Genomic DNA, 15,753 nt, shown 5'->3' on the forward strand with positions numbered 1-15,753 from the left:
CCCAGCTCTCTTCCAAGTCTCATATTATCATTTTTTTAGCCTGTAAAATGGAGATAATGCCTATATCATAAGGTGGTTAAGAAACACCTTGTACCTAGTCTCACACAAAAGAAATAATTTAACCAGTCCAAGGCTTTGTTCTAGCTTGGGAATCTGGTTTGTGGGTCCTGTAACTTGGCTCCTATGCATGAAGGATATAGCCCTAGTAAATTGAGGTCTGTGCTGTGCTGTCTATTACAGGCAATTGAACTCCTGCCCCTGGAGACACAAATCAGCACTACTGAGATAAGGTCCAGATGCACTCTGTCACAGATCACTCCTTTCAGCTAAACCTACAGTGAGCAAGGGCAATGGTAAAGGTGGCCACTGTGTCCTTCCCCATCTTCCCAGGGAAATGCATTGAGTTCATTCCTGGAAGAGGTTGGATAAACTGCAACCTGTGGCAAGTCAACTCCTTATCCAGATGTCACCAAGTCCTAGAGCTCACAGAACTTCTTAATTGCTGAAGGAAGGCTTGGTTTACTGGGCATTCAGAAATCCATACAGGAATAAAGATTTAAGGTCCAGGCAGTAAGCCCTCTATTTTTCAGAGCATCCTTAAAATTGGCTACAGTACTAAAGTCACTTTCATACCAACTCCAAAGGTTGACTAGAGGGGCCTTCTCTAGTCCTGGGAGAACCATCAAATCATAACACACTTGCACACACAAGCACATACGTTCAAACAAATGGCGTATCTTCCACCTCGTACATTGACTGCCACAGCTGCTGTCCCGACAGGGTATTCAATCACGCAAATGTCTTCTGTTTGAAGGCTGTTTCCACCTCCAGTCAGGCAGGTTGTTTTTAGCACGTCTGACAAAATAGGCCAGATCTGCACAGCAACTTTTGAGAGGAAGTGCAACAAAAGACATCCAGCTGTGCTGAATTAAAAGGTCTTCATTCATCACCTTCCATCAGTCAAAAAGCAAAAGGAGGCTGACGTTATTTGTAAGAAATTTAAGGGTGTTATTATTCACCTGTAATTAAAAAGAATGGTTTGATTTGGCTTACAGCCTGGAGGAGAATGAATGCTTTTATTTTGCCTAGTTATGAATTTTTCCAAGTAGTGAATAGGCTCTGAGAATGAGGCAATGAAATGGAAGAACTTCATAAAGTAGAATTTTCCTCAACCTGTATTCACTTGCTTTTTTAAAAAATTCAGTACTTCTTCATCTTTATTCTTCTGCTTTGGAGAAGTGCTCCCAGAGAATAGAAATCAAGTGTATTTTGAGTTCATCAACATAAGAAATTCTGTGTGAAAGGTTTTAGATGTCCCAGGAAAAATAAATCTGAGGAAGTTTATTGCAGACACGCAAAGCTGCTCTTCCCAGATACACTGCATGTTTGGAAAGAATAGAGAAATAAGGATTTTTGTGGTATATAATGAAAAATACACATACTATTTAATATACTTGGCATATAAACCAGATAAGTGTGCATCAAGGCCCTGTATAAGGCACACATGCAGTCCTGATTCTTCTAGCAGCCAATGAAAAGAGAGATCTAAGATCAGTTATGTGATTTATAATGCCCACAAAATTAAAACAGGAGAGGCACACCTATTTCTCATGTATGCTAATTAGCATAGTCTGGCAGGCTTAGGTTTTGGAGGGTGGGGAATAGTTCCCAAAATTGTGTACTGTGAAAATTAAAAATGTTCAGTAGCAATGATAACTTTTTGTGTTTTCAGAGTATTTGTGTGTTCTTATCCCAATATCAACAAGGCTGAAAACAAAACTCTCTTTAAAATGGCCAAAGTTGTAAGTTAATAGAGAGTAAGTGGCCCCAAGGCAGGTGTTGGCCAGCAGGAGCAGTATAGGAGGACAGTGTTAGGCAAGGGCTTGGGGGCCCAGTAATTTGGGGTTTTACTATATCCATCACACTAAGCAGTGTGTACACTAAAGTGCAGGAAGAAAAATGATGGGGCTGCTAAAATTGAAACTGCTTGGATGCCCTATATAATATTTGGTATTTTGAAAACACTTTACACTTGCCAGTAAGTAAATCCAGATGGGATTCATGTAAGTTTAGCCAATATCATTATCCTGGCTTGCAGATGTGGAGAGTCAGGCCTGATTGATTTGCCCAAGAACTTTCAATTCCTACAGAGCCACCATACAGCATTTTACCACTTCCTGTGTATCCAGTGGGCCAAAGAGAGTCCTGGAAGAAAACAGAGACTCATATTTCCTGTTTTTGGCTCAGCCCAGCAGGTCATAGAAACTTCTAAACAAAGGAAAAATGTCTATCCTTATGACTTGGCTGGTTGGTTCCTTTTTCAGTGATTTCTTATAAAGCTGTCCATAACCAGTTTCTTCAGACTTAATGCTTAATTTCTGCTAAGCCATTTTTATTAGTCTCAGGTTATTTTCCTGAATTCTTATGAAAAACAACTTTTCCTAATTTATTCATAAAAAAGAAATGTATAAGAATCTGAGACCCAGAATAGAATATACATAGAGCTTGAATAGATGTATCCTCATTTCTAAGCGAAACCAAGATTGTTAAAATGTTCTGCTGTATCCAAGATGGACATGGTACGTTTATTCACTTGAAGTAAGTTTCCCAAACTTTCCTGATGAAGAAAATCATCTCATTTGGGCTATTTGTTTAAAAACTAGGTTCCCCAGCGTCACTTGGACTTGCTGAATAAGAACCTTTCAAAAGAGTCTAGGCCTATGTATGGGAAATTATGACATCAAGGACTCTGGAACCTCATAAAGCCTCAATTCAAATCTCACTTCTGCTTAATAGCTGTGTGTCATTGAGCAAGTACCTTACCCTTTCTGCCCCTCTGTTTCTTCACACTGAAATGTGAAATGAGGGTCTACCCCTTGAAAAGCCCCAAATTTAAAGGCAGTTTGGTTAAAAACAAAAAAGACCCAGCAAAAGATATCTGGGAGGAGCCAAAGGTAGTCTTTGAATAAGTCTATTTCTAAAAATTGGGTTGTTTTAAGAAAAATCACCTACCTTCTGATTAGATTCATCCTAGCCCTGAGAATGAGATTATAATTTTCAAAAGAAGGATACTTTCTAGGATTGCTTTTAGATATCTAGAGGGAAGTAACCATCTGTCCTAATCACACCAAACCTGAGTACAATTTAGAAAGTATGAAATAAATAAGCCATTGTAGCATTTAATTATTATTCATGCTTGCAAAGATATCTAATCTTAAATCCAAACATTAACCTAACAGCAGTGAGACTTTAAGTAGCTAATTTTTAAATAACTCACCAAATTATAGAAAAGACATCATTTGTTTCATATGAAAAGAATCTTCCACTCAAATGAACTACAAAATGATATTAAGCTAAAACTTTCACAGAAATGGCATGTTCAAAAAGACACACGCAGAAGATCAGTGGTAACACTGGGAAAATATATCAAAATGAATAATAAAGCCAAGATGCATAAATAATGACTGCATTTCTTAACACTTCACTGAAGCTGGCTGTTGACAGGCCAGATGGCATAGGTCGTTAGTGCCTTTTGGCTTAGGTGTCTCTGCTAACAAAACTCAAGACTAGAAACTCTAGACCAGAATTGCACCACCATTGTTAGGGCACTTCAATGCAGAATACACTAAAAGGCCCCCCTCATGGCTGGGAAACTGCCTTAAAATTCTTTTGTTATTCTGCAATGCCTCACAATTCATTAAGTCTTCTCCTCTTTCACCTAAAGGCATTTTGGGGACTTAATTAAGTTATTATTTGCAGACATGGGGTAAATTCAGTCACATCACAAGAAACAACTCAATTCCAAATGTTAATGCACAACTCCTTCTAAACTATAAACCAAGATTCAAGGTGTATCTGGAAATAGTAATATAATTGTGGGTATCTTTCTAAATAAAGGGATCAACATAATTTTTTTTAATAAAATAGGGTCTCATAAGCTGTCAATATTATACAACTTGTTTATCCGATTCTGATAATTTTCGTTTAATGTATAAAATTTGATGCTTTCACATAATTATTGGCAAAAGATAAGGCATTTTAGATGAGAGAAAATTAAATGCTAAAGATAAAACTTGAGATGAGGGCACTCTTGCTCCTACCTTCATGAAATCTCTCCCCTGTTATCCAAGTCCTGCTCCATTGGATGTCCTTCACAAGCTCTGGTGGTCAATGGAGATTTTGCCACTAGGAAGCTCTACAATGAATTAAATCACCAAATTATGATAAATGCTCCTGTTCCTTTTGTTGAGTTAGGACTAAAATCTATCTCTCTTAGTTGAAAGTAATGATTTGGGTCTTGAAAAATCTCTTGACATGGTTAAAGCTTATGTAAGTAACAAATCCAGAGTAACGTGAGATATTGGAATAGGAAGTGATTTTTGAGTCAGTACATGTCTTCCGAATTCCAGGTTATTCTTGCCCTATTCCTTCTCTTGGCTCCAAAGGCAAATAAAAACACCAGTAAATAGTTCCTCCTGTATAGATCTGGCACTTAAAGTGTCCCACAGATGTGATTGAAAAACATGGCAAACAGAGCCAGCAGTGGCTCTGCCCTGCAAAGCTTTTACATGAACACTCTGTGTATCCCATGCCTTCTCATGAATAGTCACATATATAGCATTCAAAACTGAGTTTAAACCCTTGTTAAGGCCTCTGTGGTCTTTGCATATTTTCTCAGGCTGTTGTAGCCCACTCAGCCAATGTTCTGTGTGCTGATGCTCTTAAAATCCACCTCTGTTTGCTACATCTTATAACTTTACTAACATCTGCTCCTTTACTTAAGTCCCATCACCTCTATAGATATTGAGGCAAAAGTATCACTTACCGTAAGCTGCAGTGATTTTTCAGGGGGACATCTCACAGAACTTATGCCTAAATCCTAAAGCCACCTGAAAACCCAGCCACACTGCAAAACATAGGCCATGGTACACTGTCCACATTAAAGACACACAGAGTCTCCTACCCAAATTCACAACCCAAAGCCCTGACCCTTCCCTGGTTCTCCTCATATGTCTTTTTGTCTGAAAATATGCCATATCTTCTATTTCACAAAGCCCCCCAATGAGTGAAACAAATACACCAAGTTGGAGGTGAAGGTGGCCTGATAAAGAGCACCCTTCTCATCCACTTAGGTTATGTGTCTTTTGTAAAATAAGGCAAAAAAAGCCTTCTGATGAAGACCCAAACTTTCCTCTTAAGCATGGAGAGCTGGAGGAGGTCACTTGTTGAGGCAACTTGACTGTTTTGGTCTTGGAAAACTTACCCAAAGGAGACCTTGAAGTGTGCAGTTCCTGTCGTGGCTTAGTAGTTAACAAACCCAAGTAGTATAGATGAGGATGAGGGTCTGATCCCTGGCCTTGCTCAGTGGGTTCAGGATCTCGCATTACTGTGAGCTGTGGTGTAGATCATAGGCGCAGCTAGGATCCTGCATTGCCATGGCTGTGGTGTAGGCCAGCAGCTATAGCCCTGATTTGATTCAACCCCTAGCCTGGGGACCTCCATGTGCCTCTCTCTGGACTTGATGGAGTGAGAAGGAAAAATAAGATACCAGGCCCCCATTTGCAAGAATTTTAATAGATAAGCTCCATCCGGCCAAGAAATAATGCACCAATGACATATGCCTGAGGATCAGGCAGTCTCTTTTACTTCCCTGAGAGAAGCAAGGGTAGGCTGAGGGACCAGGAGTGTTCCTCCCAATGGATAGAAATATTAGGCATCAGAGTTTAGTATTTCTACCCAAATACTTAAGACACATTTTAAAAGTGTGTCTTTGTTTTTGATTAATTAGAGAATTAGTTCTGTAATCTATTATATTTTGGGTTTTTCCAGAGAAAATAGTTTCCTCTGCTATAGCTATTTGTACTTAAATACAAACAATGCATCAAATAACATAAAATCAGAATCACTCTTTTATTTTATAAAATGTAAATGTTCCATATTTCAAGAAATTGTAAGACTTCTTCCATTCTGGGTCATCAATCAAATGTGATTTATCATGATGCCACATTGCAAGACAACCCTTTGCAGGGACATAGATATTTAATCAATACAGCATAGCCCACTGATTTTATAAAAATACTATTGATAAGTCCTGAAAACAAATAGGTGCATACATTTTAGGCTTTGTGTTGTCGTTAATCAGGGCTACATATAAAAAGAAAATCAGAAGGAATGATCAATATCCATGAGTTAAAATCTATATCAGTTTCAGAAGTGTTTTTTGATGTGAAATAACAGCAAAGTTTCTTGAGACAATAAGAAAAATATTAGTGAATTAAAGATACAAAACTTCTCTTTCATTGCAGGTCAGGGGTTTTTTTATCATCAATAAACTCATTTCTTTCTGAGAATGACTCAAAACTAAGTAGAAATCAGTGATTAAAATATAGAGAAGGAAATTGTCTTAAAATAAGTGCATGCTAGTTAAATTTTGTGTTGGTCAAATGTCAGTATAGATAGCAATATTTAGTCTTTCCAAGATTCTTCACAGTTTGATCCACTGACACCATGGTTTTCTTAATTTCCTGACCAACGGCATTGTATGTGGTTGCTCTGCATGGCCAACAGCTGGTGCCTTTAACCCAGCAGATGTTTTTGTGTCTCAGCTGTAATCATCATACAGACAGAATCCAGGATTTTGTTTTCCCTTACACCCTTCTCCCATATGCAGAAACTTCCTTCAGGAGACAAAGGGAGTGTGCATAAAAACACACCACAGGGTGTGGATGGGTTTAATAAACCAGTCTCCGGTGTATAAAGAGCCTAACTCTTTCCTAGTAGGGTAGGATTACACAACATCCACTGAAGTAATTTGAAATGGTTCCTATAAGACCAAAACACACAGCCAACGAAATCACATAATCATAAAATATTGAACTTGGATGAGACCAGTACGGTGTGTGTCAAAACTGAGTAATATATGGGCGCTTTTAAAGGAAAAAGTTGTTTAAGCTCACACTCCTCCCCACCAAAGTTGATTTAAACTATTTTTTTTATAATGGAACTTAAATATGTACATAGAGAATACACACACACACACACATATATATATATATATATATATATAAATTATATTTATATATATATATATATATATAATAAAGCAAAGTAAAAATTTGCATGCCCAGGATTCTTCAGCTCCTGATTGGGACAGAGACTATAGTGCTGCTTGTATAAATTGTAATGATCTTTCGAGGTGAAAGTCATGCCACGATGTCAGCATGTGTGGGTGCGCTTCCACCTCTGATACTCACTAGCTGTGTCACTTCTTACAGGCTACTTAGCCAACATGTGCCTTATCTATAGTAGTAGAATCTACTTTATAGGTTGTGAAGTTAAGTATATATATATATGCAGTGGTGCATGAAGTTATATAAATATTCACTAAATGATAGCTGTTTTTGTCATTGCTATTTGTTTTCAAAACCACATAACTACCAAAATTCAAAATTTATTTAATATGATGCACGGTATGAATTTTTACAATGAAAGGATCTATAGGGAAGGTGAACTCACAAATCATTTTTTAGCAGAATGACACTCTAAAGTTGTCTTGCCATTCCAAGGTAAGGTAAACATTGTCACATTATTGAAATATGTGTTAAATGCATAGTTTATTTTACCATTTCTGGAGTGGGGAGGTAAATTGTATGTTGCATGTGTCGTATTACCTTTAGGGCCAAAGAAAATTTAGAAAAAAAAAATTGATGGATTTTTCAATTAGATTTTTAAAAATTGAAGTATAGGTAATTTACGATGTTGTATTAGTTTCAAGTGTATAGCAAAGTGATTCAGTTATATATACATGTAATATATAGGTGTGTGTATATATATATGTTCTTAATGAGATTATCAATGAGGTCAATATTACAGCCCTGTGAAATCACACAAATGTTGAGGTATACTTGGTACCTAGGTTCCTCTCCAAAGTTCTTTTTTTCTATGAAATCTAAAAAATCTACACATCACTGAAAATAAATAGCAATTTGATAACTTTCTGATGTATCCCAAAATAATCAGGTTGGCTTTCTATAGTGATGAAGAAAACTTTACTACCTAACACAGAAGTGGTAACATCTCTTTAAAGGAATACTTATTTTGGGGTCTAATATTTTCTCCTCCTAAATCTTATTGTGTATGAAAATAAACCATTTATCTATCTTATTTTTTTTTCTTCTTTTTTGGCTGCCTCATGGCATATGGAGTTCCTGGGCCAAGGATCAGATCCAAGCCATAGTTGTGACCTAAGCTGCAGCTGCAGCAGTGCAGGATCCTTAACCCACTGTGCCAGGACTGGGGATCGAAACTGTGTCCCAGCATTGCCAAGATGCCACTGATCCCATTGCACCCCAGCAGGAAATCCTACTTATCTTATTATACATAACAACTGACTAATATTATCCCAGATCTGCAAGGAATATTTTTCAGAGGACAGTTTTCTCTACTGTTCATGTGGGATCTAAAAGTAATTTGAAAGCCAATATGAGCACAATGCCTTTACTTACATTTAGATATATAAAATATCCCTTACATTTTCAGAAGTTCCTATCATGTCACACCATTGTATTCCATTGTTCAGATTTATAAATAGATGTTTTTAATTACCAACAATACATATCAAGGATTCTCACATCAAAGCTTTTCAATAATGAAATCTTTCTCTAGCCACATAGACATATGTATTATTTACATTTGAAAACATTTTCCATATTTGAAATCACTGATTTTACATCTGACTTTTAATGCTCTCTAAGCACCAACTAAGAATACAAAAAACAAAAACCCTATATTCAGGGGAAAATTCAGTAAATAAAAGATGAATTAGAGAATAAATATCTGAAGAAAAACTTGTTAGATTGATGGAATTGATGTATATAAAATGGACTGTTAGGAGTTTCCGTTATGGCTCAGCAGAAACGAATCTGACTGGCATCCATGAGGACACAGGTTCAATCCCTGGCCTTGCTCAGTGGGTTAAGGAGCCAGCATTGCCGTGAGCTGTGGTATAGATCGCAGACACGGCTCAAATCCCATGTCACTGTGGCTGTGGTGTAGGCCAGCAGCTACAGGTCTGATTTGACCCTAGCCTGGGAAACTCCATGTGTCACGGGTGCAGTCCTAAAAATACAAAAAATAAAAAATTTTTTTAAATGGGCTATTAACTAGATGGCTCTGTTAAATCTGAATTATTCAAACAAGGATGAGAGCACATAGGACATTGTATTTTGGGAATCCTCAGATAATGTACATCTCTTTTAAAATATGAATACCGTTCATTTCATAGACTTCTCTCTCACACAGAACCAGTTAGCATTTGTCATGTCACAAACCACCCCACAACTTAGTGTATTCAGGCAACAACACTTTATTTAGTTCAAAAATCATTCAGCCAGCAGTTTGGGCTGTGTTCACCCTAGCATCCTTACATTGTGGTCCAAGTTGACTGTTCCCACCTTAGCTCCTTCAAGGGTCTTGGCTGGCATGTCTGGGTCAACTGGTTTCTCATCCTCCAGCAGGCTGGCCTGACTCCTCACACAGTGAAGTTTTAAGCTCACTGAGTGAAATCCTCAATATGCATATGTTTTTTAAGCCTCTGTATGCTGGTGTCCCATTGACCAAAGCTGGTCACAGGACGTCTCCACATTCAATAGAGTGAAGGCAGGCTTCACTTCTTATTGGGAAGACTTGCAAATACTATCACTATTTTACTATTTACCACACTCACAATATTTCTCTACCCATGTTCTTTCAGTTAAACATCTAAATATCTCTCAGATTCATCCATTTCTGTATTCAGGGAAATTCCTCAAAATAAACTACCATCATCTCCCATGGGACTCCTGTGGCAGCTTTCTAACTGGACTCCCTTTAACCATGCTTACTGCCTTATAAGAACGCCATCAAGCCATTTATTTTTTTATTGCATAGGTATTTTAAAAACATTTGAAAGTCTTTCAATTGTGTAAGAGTAAAAACCCAAGTCCTTACCATGGCCTATAAGGTCCTCACATGCATCAGATATATGTGGCCCCCTAAGAATGAGCAAAAACAGAAACAGACACTGGAGGGTGGGTGACTAGGGACCTGGCCTAGACTGAAAAGTTCTCTCAATAAAGGACGTTCACGTTGATGTTTGAAAGGTCCATAGAGGTAACTGGAATGAGTTGGGGAGAGAGGATGAATATTTGCATCAGTTGAAATTTCACATTAATTTCTCTGACTTGTTACTTTTTGAAGGCTGAGTCCACATCTGTTTTTTTCACCAGTATATCCCCAGTGCCTATCAAAGTGGCCGGCACCTGCTTTAGCCCCAGTAAAAAACTTAAGACAAGATTACCTTTTGGATACCTAAACAAAGACTAAAATTTTAAATTTATACGAACATTACAATATTTTAGAATCAAACTTACTTAATGTTTGAAACCATTATGTTGAAGACATATGACGTGTTTCTGGGACTGATATCAGGAATGAGAAAATTTGGGTTTTAGAATTAATTCAGCCATTACTCATCTGTTAAACATTCTTGGTCTCAGTTTCCTCATTACTTAAGTGAGAAGGTCTGTGGACATGGTGTCTAAATTTCTTTACAGCTTTTTAACATTATGTGATGCTATGATTCCAAGACTTTAAAAAATCAGAAAAGCTTAGCATAGGGATAAGCTCCTATCAGAAGTGAACACATTGTGCATTTATTTATCTTAGTTTGCTTTACATTTAAAATGTCTTCAATTTAAATAGCCAGAGAATATATTTATATGGAAAAATCAAATTTCTGGAAATATAAAATGTAGGGACTTTTAAAAATGCAAATGAAGTAAAAAATAAAGCATAGAATAAACATATAATATGTAAACAATAGAATGAAATACAATTAAATAGCAGTCCTCTCATTGCAGATAATAGACTAACTGCCCTAAATTTGTAGACTACTTAGATCTCTCATATTCAGAAACAGGCTGAATTTCCACAGATTTTAACACATGGGACCTGCTTATGAAGCATCTGGAAAATCCTAAAATCAAAACATGCACTTCAGCAGGACAGTTTCAAAAGAGTATAACCCAGAGGCTATGTCCCCCAAGCTGAGTGTGGCAGGAAATAGTTGGGCCCCCACATGTCAGGACAAAATTTCTGCAGCGCTTCTCAATAGGACTTATAAAAAAGAAAAGCAAATAGGCAACACAGCAGTAGGTATTTTTTAATATATTTCAGATTTTACTCAAACAAAACAACATATGGGATCCTCAAGTAATTCTATAATGAATCAAATAAGAGATTTTGAACCTCTTGACACTCAAAGTAATAGATTTTAATCTCATGATTTTGTGAGACTTCTGGCATAAGTTCTAGTTTATTGAGGAATGTACCTGACCTAGGGCATCAGAAAACCAGAGTTCAACCTCAGCAGTATGATGTGAACTTAATTTCTCAATCTGCCATGTTAATGGAACTAGGTGGTAAAAAAATAGACTATGGAGGCTGTCTGGTTTTTAATCCCAACTCTCCCTGAGAAAAAAATGCATTCAATAATTTTGTATCTGATAAATGAAGTGTGATGTATTTTGTAGAGTAGCCACTAAAGAATAAAAAGTTATAATTTTCAACTAGTGGATGGGAAAAAAATACCGCAGTAAGAAATAACACAATCACAAAAGAAAGCAGAAAAAATAAGAAAAATCCATATACAACAATTATATACACTAATTATATAAATAGTAGAAAAAGAATAAAATTTAATATCAGTAATTATATTAAATTCAAATTAGCCATTCGCTATAATTGAAGGATAAAGACAAAATAGATTAAAAATGCAAAAATCAAATAAACACTTTTTTATTAAAGATGCATGTTAAAAATAGGGATGCAAAAAGAATAAAATTTAAAGGAGATATACCTTGTAACTATTAATCCCCCTCAAAAATGAGACTTCATAGAAATATAAGAAAAAAGAGCTGTTTCAGCAAAATAAAATTATTGTATTTCAACAGGGTCATTTCATAATAAAAAAAGATGTCTATTACAGGTCAATAAGAGATTATAAAATTTTAAATTTTACTGTATGTAATAAAAACAATGATAAAACTAGAAGAATAAAATACAAATCAAATATCAAAGTGGGAGATTTAACAACATTTCTTTATAAGGATATAATAAAAAATAAGGATATAGAAAACTCAAATAGCTCAATTTAAAAATTTGATCAAAAATTATTTTGATTTCGTTGATTTTTATAGACCATTCCACTGAACAATCTTAGAATGCACATTCTTTTGAAATGTGCACATTTATAAAAACTGACCACAAAGAAATAAATAAAAAGGAAGGATAATAAAGAAGTAAAAAGCAAAAGTTAATGAAACAGAAAATAAGCTTTCTCTAGAGAGGATCAACAAAGGCATAAGTTGTTTTTTAAAAATAACTTACAAAATTAACAAACTTCTGACAAAAATCCATCAAGAAAAACAGAGAAGGCACAAAACAGCCAATATCAGTAATATAAAAGTGAACATCATTATAACTGACATGCATGTTCAAAGAAGTGAGATGGTATTATGAACAAATTTGTGTCCAAAAAAGTGGAAAATATCAACAAGATAAACTAATTCCTAAAAAAATAACTGCCAAAATGGATTTATGAAGAAATTAAAAACCAGAATGTCCATTTTTTAAAAGTGAATAATAGTCACAAATCTTCCCATAAATAAAACTCAAGCTGACTTCAACAAGCTTCCCCAAACAAACCAGACTCAATTAATTCCAATATTACCCAAATATTTCCAGAAAACAGAAACAGAAGTGATCCCCAAGTTATTTTATGATAACAATCCAAAAAAGGAAGTTAGGAGAAAATTACCAGCCATCTCATTCAGGAACACTGATGCAAAATACTGAACAAACAAAGTAAAAAAAGTAATAGAAAATATTTTAAAACAATCGTTAGAAACCTGGGTTTATCTCAGGAATGCTAAATTATTGGAATGTTAGAAAATCAATTGGTATAATTCACCATATTACCTCAATAATATCAAAAAACAAACAAAAAACAAAAGCAAAAAATAGGAGTTCCCTGGTAGCCTAGTGGTTAAGGATCTGGTGTTTTCACTGCTGTGTCTTAGGTTCCATTCCATCTCTGTCCCAGGAACTTTTGCATGCTGCCATTGCAGCAAAAAAAAAAGCAAAACATGCATTTGATAATGGGTAATATCCACTTTTAGGAAGTCCCTTAGTGTAATACTATTATTTACCAGACACCTAAAGGAAATACATTCTAAGGAGGAAAAATTAAAATATTGCCTTTGTGATCAGAAACATGACTTAAACATGCATGTATATTTTATTCAAACTTTTGTATATTTCATAAATAAATGTTGGAAAAAATACCACCTATAGACTTCATGAAAATATTTACAAAACTACAACAGTTAAATGAATATTAACTAGAATATATAAAGAGCTCAAGTCAACAAGGAAAAGATAATAAATAGAAATATAGACTAAGAATATAAATGGCAGTTCACAAAATAGGTAAACCAAGTGGTTAATAAAAACATCTAAACATTTTTAACTTCAATAATAATGAAAACATTTCCAAATAACAACATAGCATTTTATCTCCATCAAATTGGAAAAATTTTTTAATGTTTTATTTTCTAAATTCAAAAAGAATCATTTGATCTATAGCAAACATGCAAAAAGGTTAATATCCTTTCAGTCTTGGAGGTGTCCATGGGTGACTTTATAATTTGTCTTATTTTCTAGGTTCGAATTGATTCTTAGGCAAAATTTTAAAACTCTTTTGATATAACTTTACAGAACATTTTGCATTAGGATTCAGAGACTTAACCTTGAAACTCTGTTTGCTAGCTATGTGAACTTTGTAAAACTTATACACTTTCTAAACCTCCCATTTTTTTCACTTATTGAACAATAAACATTATTTATTTTATATGGTTATTTGTAAGGATTAAAAGGAAATGAAAATAAGAAGAATGGCAGGCTTAAAGAATATTGTCTGTCCAAAACTGACCTTCTTTATAAGAAATTAAATTATTGAGGGCAGTTTATTTTGATTGTTACCTCAATTTTCAGCATCTCATTTCTTCACCCATAAGATGAGTGATACTTTATACACCTGCTCCAGGCAGCCATGTGAAGCTAACATGAGAACTGCCTTGGCTGCCTATTTCGCTTAGAGTTGGAGCAGGTCCTTGCAGTTCTTGACAAGGCCCTTCCAGAGCTGCCCTCTCTCACACTACACTTACCTATCCAACCTCTTGCCTCTCCTCACTTGGCCCCACCCACAAAGGCCTTCTTGCTGCCCTTTGAACTGACCAGACAAGATCTTGCTTAAAACCCCTGCCTAGAACACTCTTCTCTGTTAAAAAAGTATAAAACACCCAGCAGTTCATTCTTGATTGCTCTTATCTGCGCATTTTTTTTTCCTATAGCATATATTGCTCTCTAACAGACTACACAATTTACAATTGATGATACTTGTTTATAGCCGTCTCTCCTTGCTACTGGAACACCCCAATAGGGACTGAGGTCTTTGTTTTTCCAATGATGTACCTCACATAACTAGAACAGTTCCTAGCCCGTGGGAGGAATTAAGTAAATACTTGTTGAATGTATAAATATATGGGGGAGAAAAGCCCACTCTTTGGGAAAAAACATGACCTTTGAGTTTCAAGCAAGTTGAGCTTGTGTTGCCCAAATAACTCTTGACTTACCTTTATAGTTTATAGATTGCAGATAATTTTGGAAATATATCGCCAAAAATAGGCACAGAAACAATTTCTAAAACTAAATAATATTGATTTATAGTTCTTTAACTCCAAATACAAAAATAAAACCTGTGGAAGAAGATGAACTTTTCTTAAGGAATTGTGACAAATATCCATGAGTAGTCCTGTTTCAGAATCCCATGCTATCAAAAAGCAGAGGAATGCAGTTCAGGATGTGCATAACCAATGATGTAAATGTGTCCAGTGACAAATCCCACAAATAATGTCCCAGGTTTCCCAGACTGACTGTTACCTAATAAGTCCCAGATTAGTAGATGAGTAATTGACTCCATCAGTATTGTATTTCCAGAACATTCTCTAGATAATCAGTGTAATAAGTGCATTAGTCCTATAACAACCCAGCAGGAAAAAACACACTCACAGATGTTTTCCAGGGTGTTGCACCATTTTTTGTTGTTTGTTTACTTGACTAAAAATTAGTCATGTGTATATATACATACATATATATGGCTACTTTTCATGTCAAAAAAACATTCTGAAATGTAAGTATAAAAAATAAATTTAAATAGGACAATCTACTAATTTTAAACAAGTGTTTGAATCTCATCCCAAGTTGGGAGAAGTGGGGACAAAGCTGGCAGTGATTACTTGGTCACACCACTTGCAGTGTGGCAGGGAGTGCCCGAGACATCACAGCACACATGTGGTCACTCAGGCACTGCTCTGCTGTACCCTGCCCTCTCCAAGATCCTGCAAAAGGTCCAAGCATCTTGATCTTATTCATTTAGTCTGCTTCTAACAGCTGGGACAATTAGAGATGCCCTCATGGTTGAATCAGAACATTTTCCAGTCAACAAAGTCAACAATAGTGGAGCAGTTTGACTAGAAAACTTTTTGGTCTGAGGGGTGTGCTCTTTTAGGTTCAGGCATCTGAGAAAGGTGCTGATAATACTGAATCAAAGGAAACCATAATCCAGGAAGAATTTTAGAAGGAACTGACAGGTAA

Source organism: Phacochoerus africanus, chromosome 10 (genome assembly GCF_016906955.1).
Source record: "Phacochoerus africanus isolate WHEZ1 chromosome 10, ROS_Pafr_v1, whole genome shotgun sequence".
NCBI classification, from domain to species: domain Eukaryota; kingdom Metazoa; phylum Chordata; class Mammalia; order Artiodactyla; family Suidae; genus Phacochoerus; species Phacochoerus africanus.